General features: G+C 49.8%; 1 long non-coding RNA gene across 1 annotated transcript; it reads left to right on the forward strand.

Annotated features, from left to right (window-relative positions):
* Positions 1-76: 76 nt before the first annotated feature.
* On the forward strand, positions 77-1,153 carry LOC116577089. Its single transcript, XR_004280382.1, has 2 exons — positions 77-590; positions 1,068-1,153. It is a non-coding gene; the product is annotated as an uncharacterized LOC116577089 (long non-coding RNA).
* Positions 1,154-18,497: the final 17,344 nt, after the last annotated feature.

Here is an 18,497-nt window from a genome sequence, read left to right on the forward strand (position 1 = left end):
GCGGGAGGAGCTTAACAGTGATTGGTCAGCAGTGTGCACCGCGTGCGCGGGAGGAGCTTAACAGTGATTGGTCAGCAAAGTCTAAGGTGAGCGCGGGAGGAGCTTAACAGTGATTGGTCAGCAATGTCCGCAGCCCATGTTGGCCCTGGGTAGGGTTCCTAGGATGCTGTAAAACTCCTCGTGTTTTCATGTGACTGTTCCAAGCAGTCCTTGAATCGTTTCTTAAAATTCCTAGGCCTTCATTTCCATTTTATTAGGACATAGAAGGGAGAGGGGAAGGAAGAGTTAATTTTTTTTTTTTTTAATGTTTGAATGAACTGGTATTTATATATGTGAAAGCGGGCATGGAAATCCCCCTCTCCAAATACCAGATCTAATCCTAGAGGGTTCAGTAAAAGTTGACTTCTGCAACTGTAGCGGACTTCATTTTCTGCCGCCCTGAAATAAATATATCAGTAAGCTTGACTCTCCAGCCACCTACCTACCCACCGGCATTGTGGTATCACCACGTGACTCTGACACCTGGAGCTTGAAAGAGGTGCAGGAGCTCACAGGGCAAGCAGGGAAATTCACTGTAGACGATGTGAAAGGTAAGGCAAGGGTAGGGTAGGTGACATATGAACTTATAGGGACGGAAATCGGTCAAAACCCCTGTCTCTGGATAATGCCTTTTCTCTCTTCCTCTCTCTTTCTCTCTCTCCCTCTCTCCTACTTTGGAGGTCTCCTTGTCCATCTTTAAGAGACCCACCAGAAGAAATAGGAGCACATAACCCTGTAATAGAGTCCAGGGTCCCTTCTGCAAGGAAGCAAAGAAGAAGGGAGAGATTCTAAAACCACGAATGAACCCAGATGTTGGAAGTGAAGTCAGATAGCATTGACTTTACTTGAAAATAACTGTTTGTTCCTCCTGATCTGAATTTTAAGATTAGCTTTTGCTGTCCTAATAAAAAGGACAGAGGTAACGAGCACTATTAATTTCTTCTTCTTCTTCTTCTTCTTCTTCTTCTTCTTCTTCTTTTTTTTTTTTTTTTTTGCCCTGATTACAAATATGATGCCTGGAGCTGCAGGAGCTCTTTTGTGACCATGAGGCAACATCCATGAGGGCAAAAGGCCAAGGGGTGGAGCTAATGAAGCTGTAGAAAGGCAGATGGAAGCAAAAAGAAGCATGAAGTTGAGGTTAACTGCCAACCAACTCTGCACTACCATCCCTTAGGTTTCCTTGTGAGGCAATTAAATGATTTTTCTCTTTAAACTACTGTTATTAAAGTTTTTATTATTCACAATTCAATGTATTTCCATACAACTACTGACCTTACTGCTACACATTGGTACTTTACAGGCATTGGACCCATACTGATTTCCAGAACTGCCTTACACTGGGACCTTAAAAAAAATAGAATAAAATAAAATAAAAAATAAAGTGTCAGGTGGTCACAAAGAGAAAGAAAGTGAGTCCTGGCAGCTAGGATAAATGGGGGTTTGGGATGCCAGGAAGAGGTCTATAAGGAGAGGAAGGCCAGAATTTCCATCGGATTGACTTTTCTCACACATTCTGGAGGATGAGAAAATAGGTTAGGCCATCGGCCAACCCTTTCTAAATACGGCATTTCCCAAAGCTGTGCCCTGGGTTTCGACACCTTTTGAGGCTTGAGTCAGGGCGAGCACCCATCTGTACACACACTCGCCTCCCACCTGCAGCTTAGCCAGTAAGCAGAGTGGGGCTGAGTCAGCTCCCCACACCTGCGCTAGTAATTTCGGGGGCTTCCAGCCTGCCTTTTTGCTGTGTACGACTCACAAGAACAACACAGAAAACTGCTACTGCTGTAGATTTCAGTGCCCTGGTACTCAAAGGCAGTATCATTGTGCACCATTATTTTTTCCAACAAAGCCCAGAAACAGTCACCAAAGCAATTAGGAAGGGCTCCACCTGGGCTAAGAAAACCTCTTCTTTCCAAACAGCTAGATATTATTCATTTGCCTTGAGAAGACCAGCAAAGAATGTAAATGGCATCTCCTCACATCCTGATTTATCGGATGAAAACCATATGTAGACCATCCTGCCTGCCTCCTCTTGTCCTATGTGTTACAAGAAACAACTCAGAGGGAGGCGGGGTAGGACGGCAAAGAGAGGGGGCACCTCTGTAGCCTCTGCTCTGTGTCTGACCCTGGGCTGGTAGATACCTTCCAATGTTTTATCTTATTTAATCCTACTAAGAATTTCAGAAGCTAGGGGATTTTGTCCCCTTTTCATGGATAAGCAGGGAAGGCTTGGAGAGAACAGGTGATTTTTTTCCGGAGACGCACAGCTAAGTATGTGTGGCAGAGAGTCTCCATGTTCATCCATATTTCTGTGGCTCTCTCCATTTCCCAAGCTTTCTTGCAATTGTGTTGAACACAAGCCAATGCATACCACTTCTCAGCTGGACCCCTAAGCCATCTCGCATATGCTTGCTCCTACAGTTAGAAGTAAAAGATTCCAAGATGGCAGAACAACCAACTAAAAGGTTGGTTTTTAAGTTTCTTTAAGATCTCCCATTTTAAAGAGGGTCCATGATATACTAATCCATGGAATAATGGAGGAAACTTTGACGCAACTGTCTCCAAATATTACATAGGTCCATGTCCTATACAGGCGCACAAGTGAAACTGCCCCAAAATGAGATCAGAAGGATTGTATAAGGACATGAAGGCATATTATGAACTCCCCGAGGCACAGATTTCTGTGTCGAACCTCTTTATCTAACTTCATACTCAGACATCATAGAATCCCGAAAACGCATGTTGCATCTAATTAAGGGCAGTCTCATGCTGGGCTTGAACTTGATGTAAGAACCCTTAGTAAATTCCTCCTAAGGTTCATGTCTCAGTTTCTTCCTTTCTTTGGTGTTCATGAAATAAAGGCTCCCCTTCTCAAGTGTCCTTAGGCATATGCAGAGCCCAGGCTCGGTCAGTCTGAAAGGAAGGACCCCAAGAAGCCATGACATCATTGGTAGAAATTATTTAAAGAGCCTCATGCAGGTACAATTTCAGTATGCTCTGACTCTTCAGGTATATATTCCAGGTGGGGCTAAGCTCTGAGAAGCCAAACCAGTGATTATCCCAAGCAGATCAACTTTTATTAAGAAGCTGCCAAAGAGAAGTAGGTGGCCCGATGGATTAGTCGGGGGAGGTGGGAGGGGGGAGGGAGGGGTAGAGGCCGCGGGAGAAAAGCAACAAAGATTTAGAGGATTTTGTATCCTTGGTCCTCCTTCTCATTATATAGCATCTCCTGTGGTATGTGACTGTTGATAAATATTCATTGAAGGCGGAATGGACCTAATGTCATGCAAATCACATGCAAAGCAACATGTAAATTGGAGGCATTATGCGAAGTCAATAGGTGAGGTACTATGCATATTCACAGTACAGGACAACAGCACAGAAAGACCTAGAAGAGGCCTTTAATACTAGCAGGGGACCTTCCATTCCGAAAGGAATCCCATAGTCAAAGAGAGAACACTGCTGCCAAAGAATGTCACCAAGCATGAAGCCAGGGACCCGGAGGCCTAAGGGAGAGAAGGAGAATGCGGGTCGCTGTCTGCGCTCTCCATCCCTGTCCAGGCTGTATTCAAGGCACGTTCCCCTTCATCGTCTTCCCATACCGATCAGACCCGATACTGATTGATTTGGTCAAATGCACTGAGTGACGGGAGGCGGTCTGACCTGCTTGTCCATGAGCCACGCTGCTCGGGACGGTTCCTTCGAGCCTTCTCGCAAAAGAGCAGGGGACACCGAGCGGCCCGTGAGGCTGGTCACTTTGAACTGGCTGGCACCCCAGGGAAGACGTTCACAGGCTTTGTGTCCCCTGAAAGTTCTCTTCCCGTGAGCATCACACAACGCCTGCACGTTTGGGACGCGTTTGCACGGCCCTGCAGAAGGCATGAAGTACAGAGACTTGCCAAGAGACACCCCGATGCGCACTTTTTTGTGCGTCCGCGCAAGTCCTCGGGGAGCTGTAGGAAAGTTGACCATCGCGCCTGCTCTGGGCTCCAGGAGGTCACGGGCTGTTTCTGATTGGAGCCCTCCGCTGTGTTTGCTTTCTGTGCCCCCACAGACCTCCTGACAGGACTGGAGGACATGGAAATAAGTCAGGGGTGACCCTTCTGGTGACCCAGAGCCTCGCCAGCCAGCTCCTGATTGCAACCTTCTGGCTTTTCTGAGGCCAGAGCGGCGGCAGAGCTGGGAGCGGGAAGCATGCTCGGAGGCCCCGTGGCCTCTGTGCCTCTCGCCACATGTGGGCCAGCCCGGGGATGGGGGGGTGGGGGGGGGAGCTGCCGAGGGGAGGAGCAGAGGCAGCAGCCAACTTCCGACTGCCCAGCAGGCACGGATTCCTCCTCGTGGGGCTACCAACACCCTCCGGGCCCCAGGATTACCCTCTCACCAAGCTAGGACCCGCCGGCTTTGGTTCCTCAGCGCAGACCCATACACGCACTGGGACACCCGTCAGAGACGGCCTGCCTTCCCATCCGTGCTCCTCTGACACGCGGTCGTAGAACCTAGTCCGAGGGACATAAGAAAAAACAGACATGTTTTTGCAGACACAGCTCCCACGCTGTGAGGGGAACACACACACACACACACACACATACACACACACCTCTGCATATGGCATAGTCAGCACAGTCCTGGTCACCCGGGCCATGTGGCTTTTTCAAAAAGGATCCCACCTTTGACCATGGACATCAAGAATCAAAGCGATTTCCTGATTTCTGTCGCTGTATGCCTGGGACTACCTGTCCAGCACAGGCGAGGACATCTCATGGACTCTGAGATTGCTAAGTACCCCCACCTAGTTGTTTCTTTTTCTTTTCTTTTCTTTCTTTCTTTCTTTTTTTTTTTTTTTTTAAGATTTTATTTATTCATTTGAGAGAGAGAGACAGAGAGAGCACAAGCAGGTGGAGGGGCAGGGGGAGAGGGAGAAGCAGAGTCCCTGCTGAGCAGGGAGGCTGAAGTAGGGTTTGATCAATCCCAAGACCCTGGGATCATGACCTGAGCCCAAGGCAGATGCTTAACCCCCTGAGTCACCCAAGTGTCCCCTCATGGCCTCTTTTGACACATGAGAGACCTGAGACCCAACAAGAAGAAGTGACCCAGTCAGAGTTCGTCTTGCCGCTGGGTCTTGGGGACGGTGGGACTTGATTCCAGTGTCTGACCTCTCCGCCTGGTGCCCTTCCCACCACACACATTCCCAGACCACTGGCCAATGTCCAGCGCCTCCAGCCGCTGCTTCCACAAACCCTCCCCCTCAGAGCCCCTCCCCCCGATACAGCGTTCTCACAGGTGGATTTATAGCAAACAGATCCTAGATCAATGCAATGATGTCCTAAAGAGCGTTTAGAGTCGGAAGCAGAGGGGAAAGGAGCACCGGAACCGGGAAGCCAAACACATCGCGTTTGTTCTCCCAAGTCCTGCTGGCTCTCCAGAAGGGACGCAGGATCCTCGCTAGACCTCCAGGGGCCAGGAGGCCAGGTCCGATCCAGCATCTTCTGATCCAGGCCAAGCACCACCCCTCCCCGGGCTTCTCCAATCCACATTCAAACAAATCCTATCTTCTGGAAAATTTGCTTTCCGAACTCCAAGGTCCTTTTAGGTTTAAGGAGCTGCAGGACAAATAGTATGGAAAGGTGAAAGTTGGTGGAAGGAAGTCAGCCTCGATAAGCCAGCCTTCAGAGGGGTGTCGAACCTGCTCCTGCCTCCCTCTGGGGGAATCAGCGGGACTGTCCCCTACCAGCCTTGCAACAGAAGAAAACGGGCCGCCTAACCCCGGCTGCTTATCTACACATTAAACCCACACTCTGTCAGGGTGATCCAAGCTTAATACGTGACCTGCTTTTATTTTTCTCTTCCCTTTGACCAAATGGCCGTGCGTTTCCTTTTTTATTTAAAAACATTGTTTGCCTTCATTTATTTTTAAGGCTTCAGAACAAAGTCCATGTCGCATTTTCAGAAATCAAACGCCAAATTATCCTCCGTATCCCTTTCCATTCCGAATGCGTGCCTTGCCTTTAAAACCTGGACCCTCTTACTGTGCATGTGTCTGCAGAAGCACTGTTCACTCAGACCCACATTATCCTGGGGCTGCAGGGTAACCCGTTCCCCGGAGCCCAGGACCCCCCGCTACCAAGTCTCCGCAGGATTAGGTCATTCGGGTTTCTGAGGTATGTTGTCCTTGAGGAAAGGAACTTGTAACCTTTTCAGTCCTGCGTAGTTTATTGGAAAAGGACCTTTTCCTTTAGCGCCAGCTTAGAAGGCTGAGCTGGTGCACATGGTGCCAACTTCAAGCTCCTCAGTTATTCATTCATCCATCCATCCATCCATTCATTCATTCAATCAACCAATAGAGTGAGCAGATAAACATGACCCCTGACTTCACAGAGCACACAACGTAGTCGGGAAGACAGACAATAATCAAACGTCCAGACTGATGGCGTGTAGTGGCCGAGGAACTACGGTGTGCAGTGCAGTGTGTAGTGGCACAAGGTGAGTCTGAGAAGTGGGCAAGGGCTGGTTCCTTACGACTGGGAAGGGTTCTGTGTTAAACCTAAGAACGGGGGAGGGGGAGATGTCTCAGGTCCGGCCCCCTCCCTTCTCCTGCCCCCATGCTCTTCCAGAAGGGACACACCCTTCTGGATTGAGTTAAAATTTTACTCCCATCCACACTAAAAGTCTTTGCCCCAAACCGGAGAAGGTTCTTCATGTCATACCACCCAAACAGCCCCTGACACCACATGCCCCACATGAAGAAGACAGAGTGGGTGTTCAAAGTCTGCGGATCAAGCACGGGAAGGCTGCAAAGAGTTGGGGGCCCCCAGCCTGCCCCGGAATTTCAGCCCAGCTGGGAAACAAGTGGAGAGGTGACCCAACTGTTCTCTTGCTCTGTTTGGAAATGTGTCAAGATGGCACGATACTCACCGTTAAGAGCCGCGACTGTCCCGCGACTGGGGCTGGCTCTTACTCATTCAGAGAATTCCGTGGTTTAGCCGACCACTCCTTGCACCTGATACCGGCGACAGGTCCCTACCCCGTGGAAGAGCTGTTTTGCTAACAGCCAGGCTTCCCAGCCGAGCAGCTGCGCAGGAGGCAAAACGAGCCGCGGTGTAATTAGCAAAACGATGGGAAAACGTAGAATCCATTCTAGGAGCTCCAGAGGCTGCCGAAATGAACACAGGAAATGCATTCAGGGCACGAGGGCAAAAATGCCAGAATCTGACACCGTTGCATGATTTTGCCAATGATTTTCAGAACACTCCAGATTGTGGCACAGTTTTAATTCAAAATATTCAAGATTTCAGCTCAGAAAACTCATTTTCAGCTATTCCTAAGCAGGTTAATGTGGTCATCCATTTCCGCTTTTCCTGCAGAACACAGGATCTGCTTAGAATGGTTTCACCATCAGGCTGGTGGCTGGGGTGTGGGCCTTCCACACTTCTGCCGCCTGAGCCCCAGAGACCCCATGCTATGGGGTGGATGGTGTTATTCTCACACACCTTTCTGGATTATATTCTTTTAAGGAGCAAGAGGGTTTGGTTGTGTCGAGTAAGTGGTTTCAGGGACTGGAATTGAAAAGAAAAGGAGGGAAGAAAAAACCAGAAAACAAACCAAGTCGTCTTTAGATCAAGCCCTAAACTCCTGACCTTTGGGTTTGAGCTCTTCCCTCATTTTCTTAAAGGAGAATGGCTATTATATGACTCTCCCAAGATCTGGAGTGACTTATCAAGAAGAACAATGGCCAAAAAAAAAAAAGGAGGGGGATCCTGGGATGTGCCACCAGCCACTGAAAGACTAGATGAATCATCATTTTTCTCTAAAGAAATGTTTCTCCTCCCCACTCTCTGTCCTACTTAATGATACAGATGACCGAGCCACAACACCAGGCCCCATCTTGGGCCATTTCTCCTTCTCTCACTTCTGTAGCTAGAAGTCCTTTCAATGTGACTTCCTAAATTTTTCTCTCTTCTTTCTGTATCATTGCCTTTTAATTTGGGCCATGTTTATCTTTCCAAAATTTTATTATAGTTTCCCCCAAATATTGGCATCACCGGATCCCTCATTTTATCCAGCCCAGGGTGCAGTCCCATCTGCCCAGAGAGGCCTTCTCTGGCCACCCAGGCTCCAATGTGACTCCCGGGGTGCCTGAGTAGCTCAGTTGGTTAAGAGGCCAGCTCACCATTTTGGCTCAGGTCATTTTCTCAGAGTCCTGGGATCGAGCCCAGCATCAAGCTCTGTGCTCAGTGGGAAATCGGCTTGAGATTCCCTTTCTCACCCTCCCTCTGCTCTTCCTCCTGACTCACGTGTGCTCTCTTTAAAAAAATAAAACAAGAAAATAAAATGTGATACCCCATCACTCTTTATTCTTGTGCACTTCATTTGTCTGAAAAGACCCTATCCACACCTCTCATCACATCACATGCAAACATATGTATCATGTAACGACATATGATACGTTTATACATGGTATATTTTGTTTATGTGTATCACAAATTTGTTGTGGGCTTTTGCTTCCAGAAAATAATCTTGTTTTGTTCATTGCTATGCCCCAGGTCCTGGATTACAAAAGAAAATATTTGCTTAAGAAACCAAGAAACAGGGGCGCCTGGGTGGCTTGGTGGGTTAAGCCTCTGCCTTCAGCTCAGGTCATGATTCCAGGGTCCTGGGATGGAGTCCCGCATTGGGCTCTCTGCTCAGTGGGGAGCCTGCTTCTCCCTCTCTGTCTGCCTGCCTCTCTGCCTGCTTGTGATCTCTCTCTGTCAAATAAATAAATAAAATCTTAAAATAGAAAAGAAAAGAAACCAAGAAACAGGTCTCCCTCCCTCTACTCTCACATACCCTCCCCTCCATCCTCTGTATCAGTGAGACCCACTTTCTGAAACCCAGACGTAACCGTATTCTTTGACTGACACAAGTGCTTCCATGCCTACGGGTCACCCACAGGCTCAGTCCCGTGTGCTGCCATGGCGACCCCTGGGGCGCCAGGGCCCAGCCCACAACTTCTACAGCCTCCTCTCCATGCTCACATCCAACTCCCCAAGTCTCACCAACCCAACAACGCCGCCATGTGCAATGACTGTGGGCTCCCCCAAAAGGCCATGCTCTTCCCATACTCAACAACATCCTGGGGGACATTTTCTAGGCCTACAGTGGCCCTCCTCCCTTTGATTACTAGGCAGACTCTGAAAATCCCTCCCTTACCCATCCGGAGCCCTCCATCATCACCTTCCGTACCCCTGACACAATACTCCTGTCCCCGGTTAGAGAAACTTCTCAGAGCATGGCACGTGCACTTGTGTCTTTGTCTGCCTCCTTCCTTGTCCTAGGAGCAGCGACCATATTGTAACCATTTTTCGGTAGACACTCAGCGTTTGTAGTACTGGGAAATTCTTCCTTTATGTTAGCATTGCTTATCACAAAATAAAATGTAGGTTGTGAATGAGATAAAGATAAACTTTAAATCTCCCAACTCTGCCTCACATCTCCCCCTCCCCTGGGACCTGTTATTTAGTCAGAAAAAAAAAATATGGAGATAAGATAAAGAGATCACTAAAAGATGCATTTTTCAGCCAAGTGAGGAGATAAAAAAAAAAATATTAGTAACTGGCTTTTGCTTTCTTCGGTGCATTGATTACATAACTGAAGCCTGAACTCAGATGACAGAGAACTTGGCAGAAGGACTGCCCCCACCATGAAAGGCGGCTGCGCATGTCCGGTGCATGAAGCTGGCAGCGAGCCAAGACCGGACAGGAAATCGCGTTGGGCTTTGACTTGGGTTTCTCTGGCGTGGCCGGGAGGAGTGGCAGGGGGACTGCAGAGACCTAGCGACACGACCCACTACAGTCCTGCCTCAGCGGGTCCGCTGCTGCCCCTCTCCTCCCCAGTGACTCCGTCTGTCCCAAGAGCCCTTTCCTTTCCTTCACTCTGTTTTCTTTGATGAGCTCACGCTGGGTGCATGGAGCCGGCTGGGCGTGTGGGCCGTCGGGTAGTAGCCAGAGACACAGGCCACAGTTGTTACTTCCCGGGTAGTAGCCAGAGACACAGGCCACAGTTGTTACTTCCCTTCTCACCGCCCAAAGGGGCAAAAGCAATATCCACAACAAAAAAATAAAAATGTGGGGGCACCTGGGTGGCTCAGTGGGTTAAGCCTCTGCCTTGGGCTCAGGTTACGATCCCAGGGTCCTAGGGTCGAGCCCCGCATCAGGCTCCCTACTCAGCAGGAGGTCTGCTTCTCCCTCTCCCGGTCCCCCTGCTTGTGTCCCTCTCTCACTGTCTCTCTCTTTCTCTGTCAAATAAATAAATAAAATCTTTAAAAAAAAAAAAAGTGTATTTCACATCCATGTGAGGGAAAGGACATTAAAGCTTTAAAGAGGAGAAGAACCTGGATTGGAACCTCCAGAGGCCATGGGCTGCTCACTGGAGGAGGGTTAAGCTTGAGAGCCAGGCTCTGGGAAAGGTGGGGGAGGGTGGGGGAGGGTATGCTAGGGCCAAGGCCCCCAAAAAGGACACCGCGGCTGCGGGGAGATCCTGCCAGCCTGACTCCAGTGTACCTCCTGACTCGCTGTGGCTGTGCCAAACAAGGAGGGCTTCTCTATCTTAGCAACTTGATGTGAAGATCCTGTGTCGACCTCTCTTCGAGTTCCAGAAAAGTCTGGAAATGTGGCATGTGATGTCCCTAACTCAGGCTCCAGAAAATATTTCAGCCGAATTCAGCTTCGTGTCGGCTGGTCCAGGAGGGACACGTATAAATTCTTTCATTTGAAAAATATCGTCACTGTTAACGGGCTGCGGGACACGGTAAGGTAGGAAGAGAGAACAAAGTTCCACAAAAACTCTTGCTCTCTAGGAATTTATTCTCTGCTGGCGGCGGGGAAGGGACGAAGAATTTTAAAAACAAAGAAGTAGTTAAAACACATGGGTTTGAGGGGGCAGGGTCCTAAAAGAAGGGGACTCGGTTGCTTTTGGTCCCAGAAGGTTGCACTGAGAAGGGGACATCTTAGCAAAGCCGACAAGGACCCTACTGGAGCCGCTGCAAAGCCATAAAGCAAAGATTTAGGGTTTTAACAAAGATTCCAAGGAGGTTCACATTCTGTCCTACCCCGAGGCACCAGGAGCAGATAAAAATAAGGAGAAGAAACGGAAACCACATCACCCACTGTACTTGTTGCCATCTGGTGGGCCCTGGAAGTCATCAGCGTGTTTGGTTACTGTGTTTACACAGCCGGCAGGACACACGCTGTTCGCTCAGGGCTCCCCGGAGCTGTCGGAACGGTCCCCGCTTCCCCGGATTCCTGCGGCCCCCGCATCCGGGTGCGCAGCTCCGCCCGCCCCTCACAGGGGTTCGAGAATCCCCTCGGGTTGTCCAAAGACAAGGGGGGGGGCCTCCAGGACCTCCCTAGGCTGGGTCGTGATCTTTACTTACCAAACCCGGGGGGAGGGGTGCAGGGGGTCACGTCGGGGAAGGAGGGAAACTCACTGCCCCAGCCAGGAAGGAGGGATTGGGGGCCAAGGGGGCCGCCAAGCTGAGGCCGGCAAGGGAATGAAGCATGTAACATCCTGAGAGCAGTAGCCCCTGCCTTGGGAGGAGCTTCCCCAGTGTCAGCTATCAGGCATAACCATCAGCCCTAGGACCGTGTTCCAGGTTCCGGAAGCATCCATCCGCGTGCTAGGCACGTTATGTGCAGGGGGTGGTGGTGGTGGTTTATCGTTGGCCTCTCTCCGATCAAGACACTGAGGTTGAGAAAAGTACAGTACTGCCCCCCAAGATGCCACAGTTCCTCAGTGGGCCGTAGTAGTGGCCCAAGCCTGCCCAAGCCTAGCACATGGGTTCTTGATCTAGACTTCAGGGGGAAACAGAGGTCTTGTGGGCAAGACTGACGTTTCTCTTGCCACTTCAGAACCTGAGGAAGAGGACAATTTGCAGCGTGAAAAACCAAGGAAGGGCGGTATCTGGGTAGCTAAGCCTCCATAACTCCTGGTGGTTCTTTTCAGAGAGGCCGTCTTTCTTTTGACGGCTGAACATGGTACCCAGGCTGCTGTGAAGAGCCCAGATGGTCCGGACGGTTTAGACCAGTCGAGGAGCCATCACAGGAAGTGCCCCGTGGTCCTTAGTGTCGCATGCGTGGCTGTGTCTGTGATCCCTGACCCTCGTGACATGATCTGCGGACGATAGCAATGAATATTTGCCCCAAAGCTGGGACTTGTTTCTCATTTTAGTGGCACTGAAAGCCACCAGAGGAAAGGCTGGGGTGACCTCTGGCCTCCGTCAGAAAGTGGGGGGCGAAAGCAGCTCAGGGCTTGAGAGGGGCTGTCGGAAGTGCCTCACGGCGTTAGCACAAGAGCCCGCGGCAGAGATCTCCGGGCGTCGTGGGCCAGACAGCCGAGGCTGCAGGGACCAGACTCCCCTCTAACCTGCAGGCTAAAGTCATCAGGCAAGCAAATAAGGATCCGTATTTAGAAGGAGAAAGTTCCAGCGGTGTCGAACGCTTTCCCACCACCTCCAAACCTCCCGACTCAGACCCGCATCTGCGACCCCTCCGGCAAGGATCCAAACAGACCTTTGAAAGGGCCAGGCTGGGCCCCGCTCACCCACAGGAGGAAGCGAAAGCAAACTCTTCCCTCCCTGGGACTGGCCGAGGCGGTGGGTGGACTGGCCCAGGCCAAGTCAAACAGGGACAGGGCATCCGAAGGCATTATTGACACACTGGGTGTGTTCGTGCACCCGGAGAGGGACGGCGGGTGGCTCCAAGCTGCAGAGAACGGAGAGGAGCAAAGAACTTCCAAAATCTCTCTGCGGCCTTTGCCCAGCTCCCCTGGAAGAGCCCCAGGTGTCTTGCTGCCCTGCCTCCCTAGCCTCCCGGCCATTGCTGGGAGAGTCTGCCTTCCTGCAGGCTGGCCTGTTTAACGAGGCAGGTTGAGAATTTTCAGCCTCTAACTCATGTGTTCTAATCCTATTAAATATGCACCGGCTTCCAAACTCAGCTTTTTAAAAACTGGCTTCCCCACCCCCACCTTCCCCCCCCACCGCCCCCGCCCACTTGGTCTTACTTAGTTAGACTTGCTCCCTTCCAGCTTGAAAAGCCATTGCTCAGTTGTTGGCAGGGGTCCCACCAGCGTTTTTGCAAGGATTTGGGCTGTGATTCAGCTACCTGCAGCTGTTCCCCAGTTACCACCCACGTAAAGGAATTTCTGATATTAAAACGGGTGACAAACTTCCTCCCCCTTCCCCCAACACATTACTTTGATTGACATCCACAGTCCAAGCGGCCAAGTTCACCCGCACTGGGTTCTCCAGGTCCAGGGAATGGTACGTTTATTTCATTCCGCCCACCCTCCCGTGACTTACACACACCTTCTTCTCACTCTAAAGGGCACCCTCTGCCAAACACCAGTGAAATACCACCGGGGGACCATTTTTTTAGGGAGCAACCTATTTAATCTCTCGAGAACTAAATTTTGGTCTCTCTTTATCGTCGAATGAAGTCCTCTCCCCGGCATTGCAGTAAATCTTCCTAATTTCTCCCCGACGGAGGAGTGTCTTCAGGTGGGAGAGGCGAAGCCAAGGCCAAGAACTGATGTTGAAGGTCCCAGTTCGAAGGTTCCAGGGAGCCTTTCCGAGCTAGCACCGGGGGGTGGGGAGGGGGCTTCTGCTTCCGTCCAACGGTTTAGAGATGCAAGGGTATTTCTTTTAACCAGATGGCATTGTCTCCAGTGGGGCACACAACTGGGCACAGGCCTGAGCATCCGGGCTCCAGCGACTTTCCTTTGTGTGCTTTGGGGGTGGGGGTGGCGGTGGGGGATGGGGGACGTGCACAGTGCAGATGGCGAGGCCGTCGAGTGCCCATCCTCCTTCTGGCAGAAGTCCCACCTCAACCCCGGGCTCCGCAAAGGAGGAAGAGACAGAGGTCAGCCCAGCACCCACAAAATCGTCAACAGTCAGCTTTCTGGGGACCTACCTAGAGAGTGGATGCTCAAAAGGAGGCTTCTGAGCTCCGACCACATTGGTGCCCCCGGATGCCAAGTCCTGGGCTTTCTCTGCCTTTCCCCATTCTGCTTGGCAGACACTTTTCCCCGGGAACAATGCAGTGGCCCCACCAGTCCCATCAACCCCGAGGCCGTGTCCCCTTGCTTCTGGGCAGTAGCCAGTAATGTGATCCTTCAAGGCACTGCCAACCCCCCCTGTTGGGAATTCAGCCAATCTTGGGGCTCTTCAGGGAAGAAAAATTCCTTTCCTGACCTCTGCAGGTGATTGGATTGAGGTCCCTGCAGCTTGAAATTTGATTTGATCTTTGATCTCTGCTTGCACAGCTGCGTGGCTATTATGGGCCATAAAGGGTCCCAGCGCCCTTTTCTCGCTCACCTGCCCTCCAGGGTGAGTGCTTGGGGCCAGGTAGTCCCGAACGGGGACGGAATATTGCTTTTCTGGTTTTCTCATACTGTGCGCCCCCTCCCCAGTTCGGCCCCGTGCTCCCCTCGTTCCCGGGACTTAACCCCAAATTCCAAGACCGGGGACATTTTTGGGTCCTTCTAAATGAGAGTATGTGGTTTCAGGGGGGAAAAGGTGCTATGGGTTAGAACCAAACACTTAAACAAGGTCATAGCCTCCGAAGAACGCCGCACCGTTCTGAAGACGTTGGTATAGGGTCGTGGTCTTCAAAATGCGTTTTCCTAGTTTTAGTCAACTTCTCTGTCATGTGAGATCACTCTGTGCCAAGAGCTATGTCTAAGGCTGAAAGTGCAATCCAGTCCATCAGACCTACGTTCTTCTTATTAGTAGTAAGTGGTGTAATAACACGTGATTTTTCTTTTTATTTATTTGACAGAGAGATCACAAGTAGGCAGAGGGTCAGAGAAAGGGAGGGGGAAGCAAGCTCCCCACTGAGCAGGGAGCCCGATGTGGGGATCAATCCCAGGACCCTGAGACCATGACCTGAGCCGGAGACAGAGGCTTAACCCACCGAGCCACCCAGGCACCCCACAGGTGATATTTATTGAAAGTTAACTGTATTTCAGACCTGATGCTAATTCGCCTGCACGGACACTTCTGAGCCTCACGAACTCTACGAAGGATCTACTCTTACTGTCTCATTGTATGGATCAGGACACGGACGTTTGCAGGGGAAGTGGCTGGTTTGAGATTCCATAGTCAGGGAAGAAATAGAGTTCAGGGCTCCCTGGCAGAACTGTCTGATCCTGAACCCAAGTACTGAACCAAATTCATCTGCTGCCTCTCTTTGGAGTTTTTTGCCCAAGCGCTGCAAACTGACACACCAAGAGAAACTTGATATCTTGCCCACAGTGTCCACAGCCCAAGGAACCCAAGATTTATATTGCAGCTCCCTTGATTTTAAACCAAAAACAAGATCAGAATAACATATTTTCTCTTCTCATCTTTTATTTTTTTAAAAAGACTTTATTTATTAATTTAGAGAGAGAGGGTGAGAGCGCAAGCAGGGGAGGAACAGAGGGAGACAGTCTGCAGCAGACTCCATGCTGAGGGCTGAGCTAGACGCAGGGTTCGATTCCAAAACCCTGAGATCATGACCTGAGCCAAAACCAAGAGTCAGACGCCTAACAGACTGAGCCATCCAGTCACCACTCGTCTTGTCAAATTAAAACCAAAATTGCATTCAACGGCTTACAACACTGATAAAAAGAAGTAGTACTTCTTTTTTTTTTTAAGATTTTATTTATTTATTTGACAGAGAGAGAGAGAGAGATCACAAGCAGGCAGAGAGTCAGGCAGAGAGAGGGGGAAGCAGGCCCCCCACTGTGCAGAGAACCCAATGTGGGGCTCGATCCCAGGACCCCGGGACCACGACCTAAGCTGAAGGCAGAGGCTTTAACCTACTCAGCCACCCACGCGCCCCGACTTAGTACCTCTTTTTTTTTTTTCTTAAGATTTTATTTATTTATTTGACAGACAGAGATCACAAGTAGGCAGAGAGGCAAGCAGAGAGAGAGGAAGGGAAGCAGCCTCCCCACTGAGCAGGGAGCCCGATGCAGGGCTCGATCCCAGGACCCTGGGATCATGACCTGAGCCGAAGGCAGAGGCTTTAACCTACTCAGCCACCCATGTGCCCCGACTTAGTACCTCTTTTTAAAGAAACAGCTGAATGGGTATAACTTGGAAAATTCTATACCAATATTTAATTCCTGGGTCCCCATGCCGATCTTACCTTCTGGACGAGAATTGATAAGAACATTTCTCTGCAATTCTGTGACTAGCAAAGCCAAATGCTTCTCTCGTGACTCTCAGATTCATTCAGCTGGATTAAAAATTTCAGCTAGTTTTTTGTTTTTGTGTTTTTTTCTGTTTTGTTTTGTTTTTGTTCCCATTGACTGCCCGGTATTAAAAAAGCATTGCAGTTGCTGGTTTTTGTATTGTTTTGTTTCGCTTTGTTTTAAAGAGAGAGAGCAGGGCTGAAGGGGTAGAGGGAGAGAGAGAGAGAGAGAGTCTCAAGCAGACCCCTCACGGAGCGTAGAGCTGGACGTAGGCTCCAGCTCATGACCCTGAGATCATGACCTGAGAATCAATGTTTCACCAACCATCCCCCGGATTCCCTACCCCTCCCCTGCACTGCAGTTCCCTTAGAACTCTGTCTTTAGTTACTGCATGGAAGGAAACCATTCTCTTGCTGGCACCCCCCCCGTTCCATCCCACTCCCCAGGGATGGTCTTATTCCCCAGCATCTACCTCCTTTCCTTTCTAGATCTTCTCCTTCATCTTCCGTATGGAAGGAGCAAGATTGAATTTGTTGTGTTGTGTCTTGTGTCTCCTTATCCACTGAGGGCTGGATCTCCGTGGATATCCACTGAGAGAGTGTCTTCTGGCATCTAAATCTTTCCACCTTCCTTCCTTTTATTTTCTTTATAGACTGGAGGTTTGTCTTAAGTTTCCCCCCCTTTGGACTGGTCACTGTCAGTGCAAGTCTTTGTTAACTAAACCATGACCCTGTGCGTTCCCGTGGCAGCTAACCACCTTTACAACCAAATTGTGACTGAGAGCTGAGTTACAACTTAGACAACGTTAGACAAGAAACTACGTCTTTTCAAAGGAGATGACAGTAGCCTTTCCACGCAAAAGCTTTTTCTCCACTTTTTGGTATAAACTGATATGGAATTTGAAAGAATAATATAAGGAGAATTGATATAGTTCCTAGACTCAGCAATTGCTAACTTTTTTGTGCCATATTTGCTTGGTCTCTATTACACCCATGTGATTGTTGACTTTTGATTTTTTGTTTTGTTGTAGAACCATTTGAAGACAAGTTGCAGACAGGACACGTGGCTTTTCAAAAGCCTAGAATGCTGGCATTCTCCTACATAACCACATACCACTGACAGACCTAAGGAAAACTCACACTTTGCCTATCCCTTATCTACTACCCAACCTGTACTAAAGTTCCCTAGTTGTCTCACAAATGCCTTTTAGAGCTGTAGTCTGAGGGTTGGTTTTAGTTTTGTTTCTACTTTTTACTTTGAATTAGAGTCCTGGCTTGCCTGGATGTGTCCCAGTTTTAGGATGAAAGTCTGGGGAACATCCCCCCTAATTCTATTCTAGGCAAACTGAGTCAGTCACCCCATTGGGGAGCCAATCAAGTGGCACGCATCACACTTGATTATTCTAGTTGGTGTTTGCTCTTTTTAAATTGCATGTGTTGGGGCTCCTGGGTGGCTCAGCGGGTTAAGCCTCTGCCTTCAGCTCAGGTCATGATCTCAGGGTCCTGGGATTGAGGCCGCATTGGGCTCTCTGCTCAGCACGGAGTCTGCTTCCCCCTCTCTCTCTGCGTGCTGCTCTGCCTACTTGTGATCTCTCTCTCTGCCAAATAAATAAATAAAATCTTAAATAAATAAATAAATAAATTGCATGTGTCACCAGATTTCACCCAGAAAACTCAAGATGTAAAAATGAGACCAGCTTAAGAAATTTCCCAACACACAGGGCAAACCTTGGAGCTATCAGGCATAGACTTCCAAAGTCTCCCCGATACATCTAGCCTTACAGATAAAAACAGTCCCCTCCGGAGACAGTATTTTTCTTCCATTTCACTTTGTTTTCTAACGGTCTGACATGTTGTCATCTTCCAAGAGCATATGTAGGAGACACCCACTTAGACAACAGCAGCGTGTGAACGGTCCGTCCAGACTCCAGACCCCGTCGTTAGATACTAAAAGTGAGCTATCCGAGGGCTCCTGCTCTCTTCCTCGGGAGCCCGCGTGGAGGGGTAATCGAAGAGTGGATATCGAGAACCTACTCATCTCTGATGTCACAACCTTCGACAGCACGTTCCTGCTGGGCCCCCATAGAGGAATGTCGTGGGCACCAAAGTGAGACCCAGGTTCGAGGTCCCAGCAAAGCGCCTCTCCAGGCTCCTTCTCTTCGGCCAAGCCGTGAGTGGCTCTGACCCAGAAGGCAAGGCCACCTTCTTCCCAGTTGGCTTCATTTCAGGCCCTCCCAGGAACGCACA

The sequence above is a fragment of the Mustela erminea genome, chromosome 18 (assembly GCF_009829155.1).
Source record: "Mustela erminea isolate mMusErm1 chromosome 18, mMusErm1.Pri, whole genome shotgun sequence".
Classification (NCBI taxonomy): Eukaryota; Metazoa; Chordata; class Mammalia; order Carnivora; family Mustelidae; genus Mustela; species Mustela erminea.